Here is a 20430-nt window from a genome sequence, read left to right as displayed (position 1 = left end):
GGTACAAAAAATCAATTTTCACAGTCAAGTCTAAAACGATCACGATTTTTCGAATTTAGATTACTGTGCAGTGGTTGATAAACGTACTTTACAATAGGTATTTCGTCGTTTTTATATCACTTTCTATATTTAACGACCGTCAAACGAAGATTGGTACGTCATACGAATTGAATGATGTTCTCAGGCCTTTTGGTGCATTTTGTCTTAATAATAATGGTCTGTGAAAGTGTGTGCATGTGTGTGAGCTTTTCGCAAAATCCCCGCAAAAAGTTTTCATTTTTGTTTATTTCTAAATACCCTATAATGCATGACGGCTCTTGAGTAGTGTTAAGCGTTGTTTGACCAATAAATAGTTAATGGGTTCGATGATGGCAATTTCGGTCACGGGTTACTTTAAAACACGTTTTATTATGTCAAAGCCGACGTTTCAAGGATATATTTCCTCGTCCTCAGGGCTGTTTGTTTTGCTTTGCCCTGAGGACGAGGAAATATATCCTTGAAACGTCGGCTTTGACATAATAAAACGTGTTTTAAAGTAACCCGTGACCGAAATTGCCATCATCGAACCCATTAGCTCTTGAGTAGTTTTCATGTGGTTCAGAAAGTGCTCCGAAATGAAACAAATGGTTAGCAGCATTCTGTGCCGAACACGCATCAGTATCGGACGTGTTTGGTGATCGCTCCGATAGAATATAAATCAAAAGACGTGTGAACAAGTGTTGGCATTGTTTGCCCGGTCGAGTGAAATAAATCCGGGTTCAAGGTCGCGCCTTTGTGCAACTGTTTCGCATCGTGACTGCCAGCTGGTGCGTAAGCCGATTTGGCTGCTGGCTGAATTGTGCTACAGCAGTGGACGAGACACAAAAGAGGAAAAAGAAGAAGCCATCAGTTGACAGTTGAGTTGTATCGCTGTGTGGAGTGATCTCACACCTGGCTCGCTGCTGGTGGCTGTTTGGTGCTGCTGTATTGGTGCTGCTGGCTGTAACGGCTGCAACTTCGAACGATCGGACAAACAACCTTACTGGCAGGGAGAAGTAAAAAGGTACGTGCTCTTGTCGGCGCTAGTGCGCTAGACTTAGCGGGATGGATGTAGATCCCTCGCCACCATCCCCGAACCCCTCTGACCCTGACCCTTCTGTTACCCCCTCCCCTGTTCATTCTTCAGTCCCCCCTCGCCCCAGGCTTTACCCAGACGGAGCCCAGGGCAGCTATACTGTCTATTTTCGGCCAAAGGCGGGACCGAAATCGAAACAGTTGAGCATCTTGCAGGTTTCTAAAGACCTGACGAAGGAGTACAAGGGCGTGACCGAAATTTTCAAGGTCCGGCCTAACAAGCTCCGTGTCGTGATCAGTAACCTGAAAGAGGCCAACGATATAGCTTGCTCTGAGCTCTTCACACGCGAGTATCGCGTTTACATACCCGCACGAGACGTGGAGATCGACGGTGTCATAACCGATTCGAGTCTGTCCGTCGAGTGTATATTGCAAAATGCCAAAGGGTGCTTTAAGAACAACACATGTCCCGATGTAAAGGTGCTCGACTGCAAGCAACTGCGGTCAGCATCGATCATCGGTGGCAAAACAGTATACACTCCGTCAGACTCGTTTCGAGTTACGTTCGCCGGGTCAGCACTACCAAGCTACGTCTCGATCCACCGGGTTCGTCTCCCTGTGCGATTTTATGTGCCTCGCGTCATGAACTGCCTGAATTGTAAGCAGTTAGGCCACACCGCCGCCTACTGCTGCAATAAGGCACGTTGTGGCAAGTGTGGGGAGACTCATGCGGAAGATTCTTGCAGTGTTAATGCTGAAAAATGTATTCACTGTGGGGAAAACCAGCATGAGCTCTCCACATGCCCGGTGTACATGCAGCGCAGAGATAAAATCAAGCGGTCACTTAAGGAGCGTTCAAAGCGTTCTTATGCTGAGATGCTGAAGGAGACCGTGACCACTTCTACCATAACATCGAACCCCTTTGATCTGTTGTCCTCTGATGAAACCGATTCTGACGATTCATCAGCGGGAACATCTTATGCCAATCCTGGGGAGTCTAGAAAGAGGAAAAATATTTCTTCTCCTAAACTTTCCAGAAAAGGTCCTAAGATTTCTCAAAGTGAAATGAAAGTTACAAACAAACCAAACAGTGCTGCGGAAAAACCGAAGCAAACTCCTCCTGGGCTTGCAAATTTAAAGTCCCAGAAGGAGTTCCCAGCACTGCCAGGAACATCTAAAACCCCAGTTGTTCCTTTTGCACTCCCAGTTGATGAAACAAACTCTGGATTAGTGAAATTTTCTGACATTGTGGACTGGATTTTTGAAACCTTCAATGTACCCGATCCAATTAAAATTTTTCTTACAGCATTCCTCCCAACAGTTAGATCATTTTTGAAGCAGTTGACTGCCCAATGGCCCCTCCTTGCAGCGATTGTATCCTTCGATGCCTAATTCAACTGCGTATATGAAGGATTCTATCTCTGTCTTACAGTGGAATTGTAGAAGTATTTTACCAAAAATTGATTCGTTTGAAGTTTTGATAAATAAAAACAAATGCGATGCATTTTCCCTTTGTGAAACATGGCTTACTTCAAATATTGATTTCAACTTCCATGATTTTAATATTATTCGCCTTGATCGAGATACCTCATATGGAGGAGTACTTTTAGGGATTAAAAAGTGCTATTCTTTCTATCGTATTAACCTCCCCTCGATTCCAGGCATCGAAGTTGTCGCATGTCAAATGACAATACATGGTAAAGAGCTTTGTATTGCCTCAATATATATTCCTCCCAGAGCACAGGTTGGGCAACGGCTGCTCTTTGATTTAATAGAACTTCTTCCCTCGCCACGTTTGCTTTTGGGAGACTTCAACTCTCATGGCGTGGCTTGGGGTTCCCTTTACAATGATAACCGCTCCTCTTTAATCTATAACCTTTGCGATGACTTCGACATGACTATTTTAAACAACGGTGAAATGACACGTATCCCGAAACCTCCAGCGCGCCCGAGCGCTTTGGATCTATCCTTATGTTCGACGTCGCTACGGTTGGATTGCACATGGAAGGTAATCCTCGATCCTCACGATAGCGACCATTTGCCTATTCTTATTTCAATTAATAACGGGTCAACTCGCATGCGACCAATTGACATTCCGTATGACCTCACACGGAATGTCGATTGGAAGTTATACGAGGAAATGATTTCAAAAGCGGTCGAGTCGATTCAACATCATCCACCACTTGAAGAGTACAATCTCCTCGCGGGCTTGATTCTCGACGCCGCGTTGCAAGCCCAAACGAAGAAATATCCCGGCGTAACGATCAAAGAACGGCCTCCCACTCCGTGGTGGGACCAAGAGTGCTCCGATGTCTACACGCAAAGATCCGACGCGTTTTTGGCCTTCCAGAAGGGAGGTATACCTGACGACTATTTACGGTATTCGGAGCTTGATACTAAGCTTAAAAGCTTGGCTAAAGCAAAGAAACGCGGATATTGGCGTCGGTTCGTGAACGAGACGTCGAGGGAGACATCGATGAGCACTCTTTGGAACACAACCCGAAGAATGCGGAATCGCGTAACGGTCAACGAAAGCGAGGAGTCTTCAAGTCGGTGGATATTTGATTTTACCAGGAAAGTATGTCCGGACTCTGTTCCTAAGCAAAACATTGTTCGCGATGCGTCTCCGGGCCACGACGCGATAGAATCACATTTTACGATGGCAGAATTTTCAGTTGCCCTCCTATCTTGTAACAATAACGCGCCTGGGTTAGATAGAATCAAATTCAACTTGTTGAAGAATCTACCCGGCAATGCCACGAGGCGCTTGTTGAACTTGTTCAATAAGTTCCTGGAGCAAAACATTGTGCCGCAGGATTGGAGGCAAGTAAAGGTGATCGCCATCCAAAAACCAGGGAAACCAGCTTCTGATCACAACTCTTATAGGCCGATTGCAATGCTATCCTGTATTCGGAAATTGATGGAAAAAATTATACTCCGTCGTTTAGACCACTGGGTCGAATCAAATGGCCTACTATCAGAAACTCAATTTGGCTTCCGCCGTGCCAAAGGGACGAATGATTGTCTTGCGTTGCTTTCAACAGATATTCAGCTGGCGTATGCTCGCAAAGAACAAATGGCGTCTGCGTTCTTGGACATTAAGGGGGCTTTTGATTCCGTTTCTATTGACATTCTTTCGGGTAAACTTCACCGGCAAGGATTTTCTCCAATTTTAAACAATTTTTTGCACAATTTGTTGTCCGAAAAGCACATGCATTTTACGCATGGCGATTTGGCAACTTTTCGCATTAGCTACATGGGTCTTCCCCAGGGCTCATGTTTAAGCCCCCTTCTTTACAACTTTTATGTAAATGACATCGACGAATGTCTGGCAAATTCATGCACGATAAGACAACTTGCAGACGACAGTGTAATCTCTGTTACAGGAGCCAAAGCTGCCGATTTGCAAGGACCATTGCAAGATACCTTGGATAATTTGTCTGCTTGGGCTTTACAGCTAGGTATCGAATTCTCTCCGGAGAAGACTGAGATAGTAGTTTTTTCTAGGAAGCATGAACCTGCTCAGCTTCAAACACAATTAATGGGTAAAACGATTTCTCAGGTTTTGGTACACAAATATCTTGGTGTCTGGTTCGACTCTAAAGGCACCTGGGGTTGTCACGTGAGGTATCTGATGAAAAAATGTCAACAAAGAGTGAATTTTCTGCGTACAATAACCGGACAATGGTGGGGAGCCCATCCAGGAGACCTTATAAGGCTTTACCAAACAACGATATTGTCTGTTATTGAGTACGGGTGTTTCTGCTTCCGCTCCGCAGCAAACACACATTTGATCAAACTGGAGCGAATACAATATCATTGTTTGCGTATCGCCTTGGGTTGCATGCAATCGACCCATACGATGAGTTTGGAGGTCTTAGCTGGAGTTCTACCATTGAAAAACCGCTTCTGGAGCCTGTCTTCTCGTATTCTTATCAAATGTGAGGTCTTGAACCGTCCTGTGATTGAAAATTTTGAGAGGTTGATCGAACTTAATTCTCAAACCCGTTTTATGACATTGTATTTCAATCACATGTCCCAAAATATTAACCCTTTTTCGAATATTCCAATTCGTGTCAACTTAGCAAATACTTCTGATTCTACTGTGTTTTTCGATACATCCATGATAGATGAAACTCGTGGAATCCCGGATCATTTACGCGTGCAGCAGATCCCCAAAATATTTTCCAATAAATATCGAAACATCAACTGCGACAATATGTTCTACACTGACGGATCACTTCTCGATGGGTCCACTGGCTTCGGTATCTTCAATAACAATTTAACCGTTTCCCATAAGCTCGATAATCCTGCTTCTGTTTACGTCGCAGAATCAGCTGCAATTCAGTACACCCTAGGGATTATCGAAAAAATGCCCACGGACCATTATTTCATCTTTACGGACAGTTTCAGTTCCATTGAGGCTCTCCGATCGATGAAAGATGTTAAGCACTCTCCGTATTTCCTGGGGAAAATACGGGAATATGTGAGTGCTTTATCCGAAAAATCTACTCAGATTACCTTAGCGTGGGTCCCTTCTCACTGCTCGATACCGGGCAATGAGAAAGCGGACTCTTTGGCTAAGGTGGGCGCAACAAACGGTGATATTTATGAAAGACCAGTTGCTTTTAATGAATTTTTCGCACTTTTACGTCAGAATACGATCATCAGTTGGCAAAATGCTTGGACCATAGGGGAATTGGGAAGGTGGTTACATTCCATAATCCCCAAAGTACCGACGAACCCGTGGTTCAAGGGGTTGGATGTAGGTCGGGATTTCATTTGCGTGATGTCCCGGCTTATGTTAAATCACTATAGATTTGACGCGCATCTCCGTCGTGTTGGGCTCGGGGAAAGTGGTATCTGTGCCTGTGGTGAAGGTTATCACGACATAGAGCATGTGGTTTGGTCATGCTCTGTACACCGTGACGCCAGGTCTAAATTAATAGCTTCCCTGCAGACCGAAAGTAGGCAGCCGGCTGTTCCTGTTCGTGATGTCTTGGCGAGCCGTGACCTATCCTACATGTCCCTTATATACGTTTTCCTGAAATCCATCCACGCCCCAGTTTAGTCCTATCCCCTTCCGCCTACATCCAACCAAACGACAAGAACACGTTAAGACCCCGGATCCGAAAACAGCAATCAGACCCGCACGATATTCTCAAGGCACGAGGGAGACAACCCAATATGCCAGTCCGTAATATCTTGGCCCAGCAGCGGAACATATTCAATATGCTACTTACCTATGGCGATGGAAAACCATCAAACAACAAATCAGTGCTTTTAATGCAAAACATTCTAGCTTTAAGTTAGATTTAGTTTCAGCTCGTAGTCGGCAGCGAGGATAAAAAATTTGCTTTTGGTTATCAAGATACTTTAGAAAGTAAGCTACCAGATATAATTGGCGCCGTTAAACATTGAATTGTATTTGTGCCGTGTCAAATAAATTATAGATGAAGAAAAAAAAGTGGTTAGCAGCGTCACTACCGTCTGAAGATTTCCAATTGAAAATGACTTAATTTATAACATTTTATGGCCTTTTTTCAGCTTTCTAATGTTTGTGACAGAGAAAAAATTGGTAGTTGTGAACATGGTCAAAAATGCGTTTATATGTAATTCAAGATGATGGCTAAAAGCCATATTGTAATAGAAGCCTAGTGTAATAGATCTTTTTTTAATTTGGCATGGTCGCCATGTAATTGTTCTTTCTTTAGTCCGGCGTCCAAGCCGGACCCGGGAGCGTCATCAATTTTTGATTTATACTCGATGAGTGATGTTAGTTCAAAGAATCGCACTTAGCGATCTGTTTATTGCACAGGTTGGTTGCGATGCGGTTTTGTGCTGTGATTGCACCGACGTTTTATGCTGATGCGACAAACCGCTTGCATGCTTACTTATGTTCTCAATGGTGCTTGGAATAAGACCATTACACTATCATTCTATTTAATAAAAAAGTGCTGTTTGCAGTTCGATAACAAATTTCAGAGGTATAGCTCGAATAAAATCATTAAGAATTACTGAAATTTCAACTTTTTTAGAAACTATTTCACCTTTTGGTGACCGAGAGGTCTGCATAATTGAACAAACAAAAATTGCATCATATTTTATCATTATTTCGGAAAATATATGCGCATTTATATCAAATTTGAAAGCCATTGTTCCCTTAGTGGATAAATGCTTTAATTTAAATTTGCAAATAAAAAGCTTTTTTTATATTCAACCATATAAAATGGCAGCCTCTTAAGATTTTTTATGACTAGTCGGTGAAAGAACTAGAAAGTGAATGAAAAAAATTGTTGCGGTTTTTTAGAAGAACCAACTGTATTGAATTATTTGAATTTATTTTTATGTGTAACTAACATTTTGACTGCAAATAACATAATTTAAACTAGAAATTGGAAATGCTCTTAGTGAATACATCCCTAACGAAATCGAAAAGAACGATTTTTCATGAGAACATTTTATTTACATTTTTTTTTTTTATTGTTTGTTTGAAATTATATACACTTTACTAGTTTTAAGAATCCTGGAGATACAACACTAAATACATGCAAAGAATCATTCCTTCTTCTATTATCCAGATTGGCACATTTCGTTTATTTGACAAAGATTTCGCAGCCAGCTGTTAGTATGCAGGAAAACTGCGAGACTAGCTAATTATTTATTTCGTCCTTTTCTAAATATTTTTAAATATCTCAAAATTTCATTCCTTTTAAAAAAATATCCCGAAAACATTTTTCAATTCTAAATTTTTCCGTGTCAAATAAATGTTGTGTGAACGAAAAAAAATTCTAAATTTTTGATACGTTATGTAAAATGCTTACCGGCTGTAACGTTTTAACTTAGATGGATTGGACTAGAATTTTCGGCTTTTCAAACTATTTGATGTAGCTAAACAATTTGTAACAAAAAATATATTGATGTTCCTAAGTTTATAAGTAGATTTATAGATAAAATGAGTTTTGGGATCACCCTAACCCTAGAAAAACTATAATGGTGAAATAAACGGGCGAATATAAAATCAGAGAATCGATAGATCTCCTCTGTGAAACCTTCATCACTATTCTACAGTTTTTTATTACATGTTTTATGCATGTTTTATAACACAAGTGAACGTTACTTAACTCAACATTCGTTGTTCAAACGCTCACATTGAATACTTCACACTTTTATTTTATTTTTCAACTAGGCTAAATCACAAAACGCTTTTGTGTGGAGAAAACATTTTCTACAGCAAAATCGTGAAATCTGTAGCCTCTGCAGAGCCAAACAGGTTCGATATGCATGAAAAAAAAAACAATAGGTTAACGATCTGACCTTTCAATAATGGTTTGAAATTACTATTCCAACATAACTAGTGAAATTGGACCAGATCGCCATCGTAAAACACACCTTAAAGCAAATCAGCGAATAAGAACTCCGCATTAAAGCTACTCTTTGAGATCTGAAAATCACCCAGATAGTCAATAGGAATAACACCACATGGAAACAATTTTACCAATGACAAAACCGTTAGAATTGAAAAATGATTTACAGCCGACGGAAATCTTGCCAATAGTTTTAGATAAATAAGAAAACGCTATAAACAAAATAATTAATTAAAACTTGAATACTGAAAGTCCCTTTTTTTCTGAACTCATTTCAGGTAAATCCAATAAATCAAAAACACATTGAATCAGCATGAAATGCTTGCATTTAAAACGTTTTGCATTTTACGGTACAGCAGAAGATGCACCGCACTGGAATCGAAAAAAAGGACATATCCTGGATACCCGGTAAGTGCCGCATGACTGCCTCACAAAACCGGCCAACCTTCGGAGCACACGGTTGCTACTTTCCATGTCGTCGATATTTGTTTGGCAGACAAGTAAGAAAAGCAAAATCAATCGCATTTGCTTCGGACCGAAACCACCAGAGCTCTGTGGAAAAACTGTATACTCTATCCTTTCACTGTAAAACTTCGATACCCGTAATTGAATTCCAAACTCTGCCATGTGCAAGTTTCTGTCGGTCACTTGTTTCGGTGGCTTCAGTTTTTGCAAAATCGCATTCGCAGCTTTTTGTTTCCTTCAAAAAATCGAAACACTTTCAGCTCCAAAGACCGAAAAATTTGCCCGGAGCAGCGGCGAGCGGAAATTTCCTCTGCTGTCTTTTTCGGAAGCGCACCGAGCCGCGGTAAGCCGACAAAGGGAAGTGCGACAGCTTCCAATGAACCATCATTATTTTCATCTGTCGTCGTCAGCGCCCCTAGTGGCAGCCGGAACCCGGACCCGAACCGGACAGTGCTGGAGTGAAATGCAAATAGATATCGCTTCGGATTTTCTTTGTTTTTGTTTATCTGTTATCACGTATTGCGGATTCCGTTGGGCAATGGAAGCGGATGTGACGACGTCGGTCTCCGCTTTGGTAGGAAAGACCTCGCCATAGATTCGCACCCGAAAGCGGTTTCTGTTCCTTTCAACTCGTATGCGAATCTAACTAACAGATCGATGTTTCGAATGTTGTTTTCTGGTAGAACCGTGTAATTTAAAAAGATAAAATACTGATTTTTACCTGCATTGAAACAAAATGCGAGATAATAATACGATTGAAATAAATAAAACTTCAAAACGTAAAATTTCAATATTTATTCCATTGGCATGAACAATTTAATTATATCAAACCAGTAAAATTACCGTGTACACTCAAACAAAAAGTTTTGGCTTTTTTGCTAATTGAAATTCGCTTTTATATTTGTATACTTTTGTTATGAACTATAACAAGAGTAAAAAATAATTCTGGTGCATCGGACAAAAACCTAAATTAATCCACCTAGCGGTCAGACTCAGCCTTTCTCATTCAAACTTATTATTTGTAAAAATAGATTCACATGAATGCTTAAATCCAAAAAGGTATATTCACTCTTTGGGTTCTAAAATATTGATGTTGTAATTAAGGTATAAAATATGAAATTTGACGTAATGTTAGTGCTTCAGAAATAGCGATATATAAGAAATGACTCTTAATTTTGAACAATTTAATCACGAGCGATATCGGGAACGTTCAAATAGTACGATACCACATTTAAATCATATTGAGGCCATATATATTGATCAAAGCAGCTATAGTGTTGAATAGTCTTTGAATTTCTTTTCTTTACAAAACTTTTGAACAGTAAATCAAACTTTTATGAAGTTTGTTATTTGTAAGTTTGAGAGATGACTCGTTTGTATGACACTAGTTATGTTCAAAAGAGTCGTGTAATACTTGAGATAATAGACTTTCGTTGTTTTACAAATTAAAACATAACGGTTGCTTAAGTTTGATTACAATCAAATGAAAAGGGAACGTATGGGGGAGCCAAACTTTGAAACCACGTGTTCAATCATATTTCATCAGTATATCCCTCACTAGCCCGTTCATCTGATATCAATATTGTTCAGATCGGTTGTGTAGTTTCTAAGATAATGAAGTTTCGTGATTTTCACATTTCAATACATTACAGACGAAGTTACAGTCCGATTACAGCAACATTCAATAGGGTGTTATGAGGCAGCTAGACCACTCATTTGACACTAATTTTGTAGAAATCGGTTCAACCATCTCTGAGAAAAGTGAGTGAGTTTATGTAGTCTTCGGAATATGTTCCATTTCATAGCTGGATTTCACATTTTTAAACATAACAGGAAAAGTAATAATCCGTTCGCAAAAAAAAACATAAGGGTCTTATGGGGCAACAAGACTTTCAATATGACACTGATGAGAATAAACAGTCTCCAGAACACGTTTCTTTCCATAACTTCTGAACCATATGTTCAATCTTCATAAAATTCAAAAGTTCAGGGTTTTTAGGTAGCCCGTACATTTGAAACCAATTTCGTTCAAATCGGTTGTGTAGTTTCTGAGATATTGATGTTTCGTGATTTTTACATTTTGATACATAACCTCTAAACTAGAAATCAGATTACAATAAAATTCAATAGGGTCTTAAAGGGCAACTAGACCTTTCATTTGCAATTGATTTCATTGAAATCGATTTAGTCATCTCTGAGAAAATCGAGTGAGATTGGGAGAGCGTTACACACACACATGCAGAAAATGCTCAGCTCGTCGAACTGAGTCGAGTGGTATATGCAAGCTTAGGAGAATGACTGGAGAGCGACTGACGACTTTTCCCTCTCTTCACTCTAACAGCCTCATGCATGCGCTATTCATGAGACCTCACATACAGCTACAGCTTAAACAAGGCAAAGAAACGGTGTTGTGTTGCGTACGACAGCTCATTCTTGCGCATGTATTTTGTTTGTTCGGACATGACAGCCTAGGTTGCTCATTTTGAGGATGTCCTGTTCCTGTTGACAGCCTGCTGATCGGCTGCGGCTGTCATCGACTTGCATTTTTTCGTTTCTCCTTTTTCACAGGCCGGTGGCATATTGAATACAGAGCAAACCGTTTCCATTGTTGATATTATTCCCCACGTAAGAAAAAACGTGCTTCGCACCATCTCTCTTTCATTCTTTCATCGGCCTTACTGTCGTGATCATAATCACCTGACATCCCGCTCGGATTCGTGTTGAAGGATGTCGGAAGATTATAGGCTGTCATTTACGACAGCTTGGAAATACCAACACACATATGAAGATGAAAAATAACAGTCCGTATGGCATTGTATTGCATGTGTACTGTCGTTAGTTGCTGTCGAACTGTTCACCGAACGTGTGGGAAGCAGTGAGAGCTGTGCAATACAATGAGAGCCGGATCAGTTGAAAATTTGCTGTCATTGTCTTGCAGTCATTTTCATAACACTGGGTATACGACATTCGGCCCTTTTGAGCACTTTTATACCTTTAGTTTTTGCAGTGATTGCTATACCTTTCTAGGAGAAAGACAAAAAGTGAAATGATAGAAATGACGTTTAATTTCAACTTCAATCCCGAGCAAGGCCGCAAACATTGAAATAGTACAATATTAAATTTGAATGATGTTGAGGCCACATATTTTGATCGTAGCTATAGTTTTAAACAGTCTGCGGGTTTCGTTTCTTCCTGTAACTTTCAAACCACATGTTTAAACATTATGAAATTGATTGTTTAAGGGTTTGAAAGCCCATTTATTTGAATTCAACTATGTTCATAGCTTTTGAGATATAAGAGCGTTTTTCACATTCTGACGCAGCGCCAAAACTAAAAGTTTTATTACAATGAAATTTCATAGCAACCTAAGCGGCAAATAGACCCTTAATTTGACACCAAGATAGAAAGAATCGGTCAGACCATCTCCGAGAAAAGTGAATGCGAAAGAAAGGTGCACATACACACGTACACACCCACACACAAACACAAACACCTATACATGCATATATGCAGAAAATGCTGGATTCGTCGAACTGAGTTGAGTAGTATATGACATTCGGCCATTTCAATCATTTTTCTACCTTTTAATTAGCCAGTGATCGTTAGGAGAAAGTCACTATATTTACTTTCATTATGTGATTTCACATTTATATGAACAACGGACAAAGTTACAATCCGATTGCAGTGAAATTCAATAGCAACCTATGGGGCAGCTAGACCTTTCATTTGACACTAATTTTGTGAAAATCGGTTCAGCCATCACTGAGAAAAATGAGTGAGTTTAAACAACCTCAGGATAACTTTTCTTTACATAACTTTTAAACCATATGTTCAATCATAACGAAATTCAAAAGTTAAGGGTTCTGGGGACAGGCCAATCATTTGAAACCAATTTTATTGAAATCGGTTGTGCGGTTTCTGAGATATTGATGTTTCGTGATTTTTACATTTTGATACATAACCTCTAAACTAAAAATCCGATTACAATGAAATTCAATAGCAACCTATGGCGCAACTAGACCTTTCATTTGCATTTAATTTTATGAAAATCGGTCCAGCCATCTTTGAGAAAAGTGAGTGAGAAAAAAAAGTTGCACATACACACACACACACATACACACATACATACATACATACAGAAAATGCTCAGTTCGTCGGAAGTAGTCGAGTGGTACATGACATTCGGCCATTGGGACCACTTTTATACCTTCGGTTTTTCCAGTGATTGCTATACCTCTCTAGGAGAAAGGCAAAAAACAGATAGAGTACCTAACTACCTGACGATTTCAATTGTAGGGCATAACGAATGCAGCGTTTATAAATGCAATATCATATGCAGAAATGGTACAGACTTTAGAGTGGACTTAATTAGTTACCTAAAAATATTATCCACCTGATCGCATGAACAGTTACAAACCTATTTATAGTTTTACGCTTTGGGGCGAATTCGAGTTTTAGAACGATTTTTTTTGTTTCATGACAGTGTTTCAGTAAAAATCTAGTCCACCGCGTAACATCATTTTTTGTCTGTATACCTTTTGGCCCTACGTTCGCACATACTTCGTGATAAAAAAAACCGCAATTGATTGAGCAAATAAAAATTACAATCGCCAGAACATCATCAAACGCGTTGTCGGATCCGAATCAGCAGAGCACATGTTGCACTTGCGGCAATGTTTTTTTTCATTTGTTTTTGTTTCAAATTCCGATGGATTGGTGGTTTATCCTATTGTTATTTTTTCAGCACAAATCAACACTCCTAGTGCTGTTGATTCGGTGGATTCGGAATGATGCGAATGTTTGATGGGACTTAATTTGTGTACGTACTCTGTTTGGTTTCATTATTTTCGCAAGGTGAAAAAGAAAATCACTCTGGCTAAAATTAAATTTCAAAACTGTCGCACGTTGATTACGTTTTTTGAGATATATTAAATCATATTTATGAAATCATCGCTAAGGAGACGCAAGGTCTGTGATGAGTGAAATCACCAAGCGGCTCCATAGCTCAGTTGGTTAGAGCGTCGTGCTAATAACGCGAAGGTCGTGAGTTCGATCCTCGCTGGAGCCAGCTCACTTTTTATAAACTTCTTTCTCGTGAGCCTGTAGCAATCGATGCCCGGTCTTCATTTAAATTTTAAAATGTGTAACTTCAATAAAAAAAAAATGGCTGGCGGATGATTCATCAATTTTTGGGTACTTTATTCTTTTGTGAATATTATATTATGTGGATTTGTGAACATATTATTTTTTTAATTCTTTACAATTATTTAATTTTTAAAATTGAAAAAAATATATTTTTTGCTCTTTCTTTGAGTACAACTCCTTGAAAATATTCTCTCAAACATGAATAGAGATCCGACTAATTAAGAGTAAGTTACACCTTGTTACGGCCGCATGACATTTCAAATCCAAATGATGTTTGGTTGTTCGAAAATTATCTTGCCGATTTTTTTTAGGGTTTGTTAGAAGCTGTGGCCAATCTTAAATAGTGACTTCACTGCACTGTTAGAAATTTCTAATTTGTGAACCGATATGGATAATACTTTCTGTTCATAACTGCGCTAAAGTGGGAATAGTTCATGAAAACATTTTCGTTGAAAGCACCTACTTTATTGCAATAATAGCGTTCATCTCACACATTTTGGGAAATCGGACTTACCTGAAAAAGAAAAAAAAAATACTGTGACACAGTTCGAGAAAAACACATTATTTCATGTTGAAATGTAATGAATGGTTGAATACACACAGTAGAGTATCTTTTTTTACACGGGGGATACGCAAAAAAAAAGTGTAAAGACTAACTATAGGGAGAAACTAGTGTTTTTGAAAAGGAAATGATCTGGATCCACCGTGGTTGGTGGTAGTCTCTGGGCATCCGGGCACCGTGGGACAATATATTTGAAACCGTATGGGAGCATGCATAAGAGACGTTGCTTTTTTTTAGTTTTAAAAAAATAGGTAAATAATTTCGGCTTCACATTGTAATCACCAATCATTCGTATCGCACAAAATTACACGTTTCAATTCGCGAATAAATGGAAAATAGTTTGATTCCGTAATACGCAAACCAAATCTTCTACAACAACCCTACACCGAAAAGAAATAATTGGCAATTGTATTGGAAACGAAAACTAAAACGCATTGTTTTCTCATGATATCTTATGATATCTCATAAATTCTGCACTTGAGAACTGTTGATGTGAAAATAAGACGGGTCAGTCATACTGGACACAATCATATAATCGTACAAGAAATCTTTGAAAGTAACTTTTCATGAGAGTAAACTACGAGTCCGTTGATATGAAGAACAAGCTAAGACACGTACTTAAAATCACAAACTAAGAAGTTCCATGCATGAACAGCCTAAGAACTTGAAAAAATGCAAATATGCATAATAGAAAATCGAGTTTTAAACTTTAAGATGAGCAACTAAGTTCTCACTAATTATGAAGTGTTGTCCATCGTTAGTTACAGCTTTGTCCAATCTTCCTGGCAGAGCTTCAATACCGTTACGATGAAAGTAACGTCTTCGAGGCTAACCACGAATCAAGACATTTTTCAAGGAGCAGAACTGCTGATCAACCAGACCATGTGCCATCGAATGAAACAAGCAATAATCGGATCGGATGGCGTAACATTTTGGAACTATGGTAAGGTATTTGAGCGTTTCTTTGTGATTTTCACCAACTTTGGCAGTATGAGGTCGAGCGTTCTCATGCAGTTGATAAAGTATTCTGTAGCGGTTACGTAGGGCTCTGCGCTATGCTCATTGTGTTATGCTCACTGAGTTTTTTTTATTATCACGGTGTACTGCCGGTACCCGCATAACTGTCCCATACTGATTTTGGTCACTTTTGAGTTATCATCGGGAATCGACTTAATTGTTATCATTTTTCTGGAAAAAATTAAAATTTATTCTTTTGTATGGAAAAACATGGAAAAAATACCAAGTTGTTTTTGTCTCATATTAAAAGTACCCGCATTACAGTCCCACTGCATAGTGGTACCAACTGCAAACATATAATTTTGCTCCAGATTAGTGTATATCGGATTATATTAGGCATATAGAAGTATGTCAATTAATTACCTAGACTAATGTTGTTTTTCTGTAGTATAAATTACGTTGCCAATGATACTGCCGGTTGCTGGTTGAATTTATATGTGATGGGACAAAATATGCGAGTACATTTGAAATGTACCCGCATATTTTGTCCCATTTTGTCTTTTATTCAAGTCATATAACGTAAAACCAATTCCATCCATGGTTTTTTGTTCTCAACGATAAACTTGTGGTGCCATGAAGTTGTTATGGTCATTGGTTCTGGATGTAATTACTGGAAATCCGAAAATTCACTGATAATATAAAATCGCCGTTTTCTCAACATGTTGTTTTTCATTATGGGACAGTTATCCGGGTATCGGCAGTGTAGGTCTATGATAAGTTTAGCCCAGATACAGTTAATTTAATCAACAGCACGCAGCTTTGCCTCGCCTACTCATATGTGGGCAATTCTCGCTGAAACCAGGCTACTAGTGACACGAGGTCTTTGAAAATTGATTTTTTTATTTTAGTTCGATTAAACGCAGTAAAAAATTAATAACTGCACATAAATTTGTTCCATTTGGTGGACCCCTTGTTCGCCAAGGGGTGAACAAATATTTAGAAAAGTGAAAATCGAATATTTTTACCGAGCTATATTTCAAATATTTGTCCCAAAACCCTCTACAAACAGTATTTCATTATACAGAAAACATCTAGGGCTTTCATGTGGTGTATTCAAAAGTTTGACCGCCATCTTGGATTCGCCGCCATTTTGAATTTTATCATTAAAACGCGTTTTTGAACAGGTTGGCAACCACCGATTTTAATTCTGAGACAATCATTGGGAAGCTGAGAAAAATTCCTACAAGATACATTTAAAAAATCAGGTGTGTCGCGAAAGAAACGTGGCCGTCGAGCCAATTTTCTATACCGAGTTTTAAAATTTTCAACGCGCGCCGCGCGATCGATATAGCAGCAAGCGCTGCTTGCCACGCAGCGCACACTGAACGCACATCGTTTAGTATGCACGAAGTACATTGTTTGAATAGGTCTTTATAAACAACTTATTTGGATAGGGTAGAACTGCCATAGATGGACCACTTTTTTTAGTGGACAAGATACTTCGCCAGACAAATGGTGGCCATTCACCCATTTGTAATTTACTACTTGAAAAATGGGAGGTTAGAGCATTAAAGTTTAATCATAATAACACCTGTTCTCGACCACAACTATGTGCTTGTTCACTGTTGCTTCAATGAATTGTTTAGTTACATGAAGAGAAATCTGCCACACGTATCAAAAACGCATGTTTTCTCTGACGGCGCTGAAAATCAATGCAAAAATAAGTATAATTTTACAAACATTACGTTTATGAAAGATGATTTCCAAATGAACGCGGAGTGGAATTTTCACGCAAGCTCGCACGGGAAATGCCCATGTGACGGAGTTGGTGGAACCATCCAGCGAACTGCCTGTAAATATAGCTTATCTCCCAACAGAGACAGGCTGATTACAGATGCGGTATCGTTCTACGAATGTGCTGTGGAAACCCAAAGCAAAACAATGCCATTCGCTTACGTCGAGCAAGCGGATTACGAAGCGGCTCAAACTAAAAGTCAACATCGGATGGAAAATGTCAAAACTATCAAAGGAACGCAGAATTATCACTATATTTTACCTCAAGAATAATATAATTTGTTTGCTAAACAATATTCCAATAGTTCTGAGAGTGAAGTCAAAAACCTCAAATGCAAAGCTTAAGACGTTGATGAATGTATTGGTAACAATTGAGTGATTTCTTCGTGTTTTCATTATTTCACTTGTATCTTGTCCACTTAAGAAAGTAGTCCATCTATGGCAGTTCTGCCCTATCCAAATAAGTTGTTTATAAGGACCTATTCAAAACATATACTTCGCGCATACTTAACGATGTGTGTTCAGTGTGCGCTGCATGGCAAGCAGCGCTTGCTGATATATCGATCGCGCGGCGCGCGTTGGAAATGTTAAAACTCGGTATAGAAAATCGGCTCGACGGCCATGTTTCTTTCGCGACACACCTGATTTTTCAAATGTATCTTGTAGGATTTTTTCTCAGCTTTTCAATGGTTGTCTCAGAATTAAAATCGGAGGTTGCCAACCTGTTCAAAAACGCGTTTTAATGATAAAATTTTAAATGGCGGCGAATCCAAGATGGCGGTCAAACTTTTGAATACTCCACATGAAAGCCCTAGATGTTTTCTGTATAATGGAATGCTGCTTGTAGAGGGTTGTGGGACAAATATTTGAAATATAGCTCGGTAAAAATATTCGATTTTCACTTTTCTAAATATTTGTTCACCCCTTGGGTCCACAAAATGGAACAAATTTATGTGCAGTTATTAATTTTTCGCTGCGTTTAATCGAACTAAAATAAAAAAATCAATTTTCAAAGACCTCGTGTCACTAGTGGCCTGGTTTCAGCGAGAATTGCCCATGTGTAGTTATATTATACGCTCCCTACGCGCAAAGGCACCGCTCAATCAACTCTTAAACAGGATTGCTTCCGTGAAAAGGCCTTTTCTATATCATGAATAACACGGTGTAAAAGAGTAGTTGTAGATTTTTAATGAATTCCTGATTACCGACAATCGCAGGTGGCCAGGCGTTGGAAGTAACATTTTGAAGTGGCGTTGAACGGTTAGGAAGGTAGGAGAGTCGCCGAGGGGAACAGGATAGAAATTGAGGATGACAAACAACTTGTGGACCCACCAACATTGAACGAGGTGAAAAATGCTTGCAAAGAGCTGAAGAACCACAAAGCCGCTGGGGAGGACGGCTTATCGGCCGAACTTTTTAAAGTCGGGAGCGAGTGACTGTGTAGAGCAATTCACCAGATTATACTACCTACGGACTGGTTGGAAGGACTCATATGCCTTATCCACAAAAAGCGACATAGACTCGACTGTAGTAATTAACGAGGCATAACCCTCCTCAATTCTGCTTATGAAATTGTATCCTGTTCCAGCGACTGAGGCCATCACAGTGAGCCTTTGTTAGAGAATACCAACGCGGTTTTCGAGCGGGACGATCTAGAACGGACCAGATGTTCACCTTAAGATAGATCCTCGACAAGTTACGAGAACACAACTTGCAGACACAACATCTATTTATAGACTTTAAGACGGCGTGCGATACTGTGAAACGCATCAAGCTGTGGCAACAACAAAACTAATTAAATTGTTTCGTGCGATGCTTGACGGGTTCACGTCAAGCGTCAGGACAGTGGGCGAATTTTCGGACGCGTTTGTGACGTTAGATGGTCGGAAGCAAGGCAACGGGCTCTCGAACTTGCTGTTTAACATAGCTTTAGAAGGTGCAATACGAAGGGCGGGTGCGCAGAGGAGCAGTACCATCATCACGAAGTCTCCCATGCTTCTGGAATTCGCGGACGACATTGATATAATTGGTATTTATTGTAGAGAAGGCCTTTAAGGCTCTCAAAAGGGAAGCTGCGAGAATTGGACTCACCACACTGTCGAAACGAAGTACATGGTGGCTGACAGAGAGTGTGGTAATTCAGCGGGTGTTGGTGCCGTGGTGGAGATTGATTGGGATACTTTCGAAGTGGTCGATGAATTTGTTTATCGCGGTAGTCTCGTGACATGTGACAACGAGGTTAGACGCGAGGAGAAGAGACGGATTGCGGCAGCCAATACGGCTTAATACGGATTGCGTTGCCAGTTTAGGTCACGTAGTCTACAGATCTGTACGAAATTAGCGCTCTATAGGACCCTGATCCTCCTCTCAAAGGACACGAGTCGTGGACATGGAAGGAGGCCGATCGACGAGCGCTTGGAGTCTTCAAACGTAGAATACTGCGATCAATACTCAGAGGCAAACTAGAAAATGAGGTGTGGCGCAGGCGCATGAATCACGAGCTGTACAAAGTATACAAGCACGCTGATATTGTCAAGCTGATGAAACACAGCAGGTTACTGTGGGCTGGCCACGTAGCACAGATGGCGGATGAGCGACCGGCAAAGATAAAATTAAGCACAGAGGCCGATGACTTCGAGGCAGAACTCGCACGCGCTGATGTGTGCTGCCGACGAGGATGCCAAAACAGCGGATGTAAGGAAGAGAGACTGAAAAGGAGCAGTCCAAGGCCGGGTGTTATGGAGACGTATTCTGGATTCGACATAGGATCTCATCGATCTGTCGCCATAAAATTGAAAGTAAGTATATGAGCAGAACTGCTGAGCAACCAGTATATGTGCCATCGATCAGAAAAAAAATATCTAGAAAATATGACAAATGAGATATTTTGGTGTTTCTTTGTGAGCTTCAACAACTTTGGCAGTGTGTCGAGCGTTGACATGCAGTAGACTTGCTTTGTCATGCCCCTGCTCGTATTGTGGTCGTTTTTCGCGCTTTAATTGAAAGTTATACCTTTTAACCTTCGCAGTGTGTATATTCGGCCGAACCGACGACGAAACTGGGCAGTCCTCATGACACACTTTTCTT

The 20430-nt window shown here is 39.9% G+C and overlaps 2 protein-coding genes and 1 non-coding gene across 3 annotated transcripts in view; 2 read left to right on the top strand and 1 right to left on the bottom strand.

Annotated features, from left to right (window-relative positions):
• The window catches only part of LOC129718443 (RING finger protein 17), a 580234-nt gene that overhangs the window by 461250 nt on the left and 98554 nt on the right, over nucleotides 1-20430 (bottom strand). The window lies entirely within an intron of this gene.
• Nucleotides 1-20430, top strand: part of LOC129718444 (uncharacterized) — a 243557-nt gene that overhangs the window by 126043 nt on the left and 97084 nt on the right. The gene's annotated exons all lie outside the window — the stretch shown is intronic.
• On the top strand, nucleotides 13880-13953 carry Trnai-aau (transfer RNA isoleucine (anticodon AAU)). The gene has a single exon. It is a non-coding gene; the product is annotated as a tRNA-Ile (tRNA).

The sequence above is a fragment of the Wyeomyia smithii genome, chromosome 1 (assembly GCF_029784165.1).
Source record: "Wyeomyia smithii strain HCP4-BCI-WySm-NY-G18 chromosome 1, ASM2978416v1, whole genome shotgun sequence".
In the NCBI taxonomy this organism is placed as follows: domain Eukaryota; kingdom Metazoa; phylum Arthropoda; class Insecta; order Diptera; family Culicidae; genus Wyeomyia; species Wyeomyia smithii.
The sequence above is the reverse complement of the archived record's forward strand: the minus strand, read 5'-3'. Positions and strand labels throughout refer to the sequence as shown.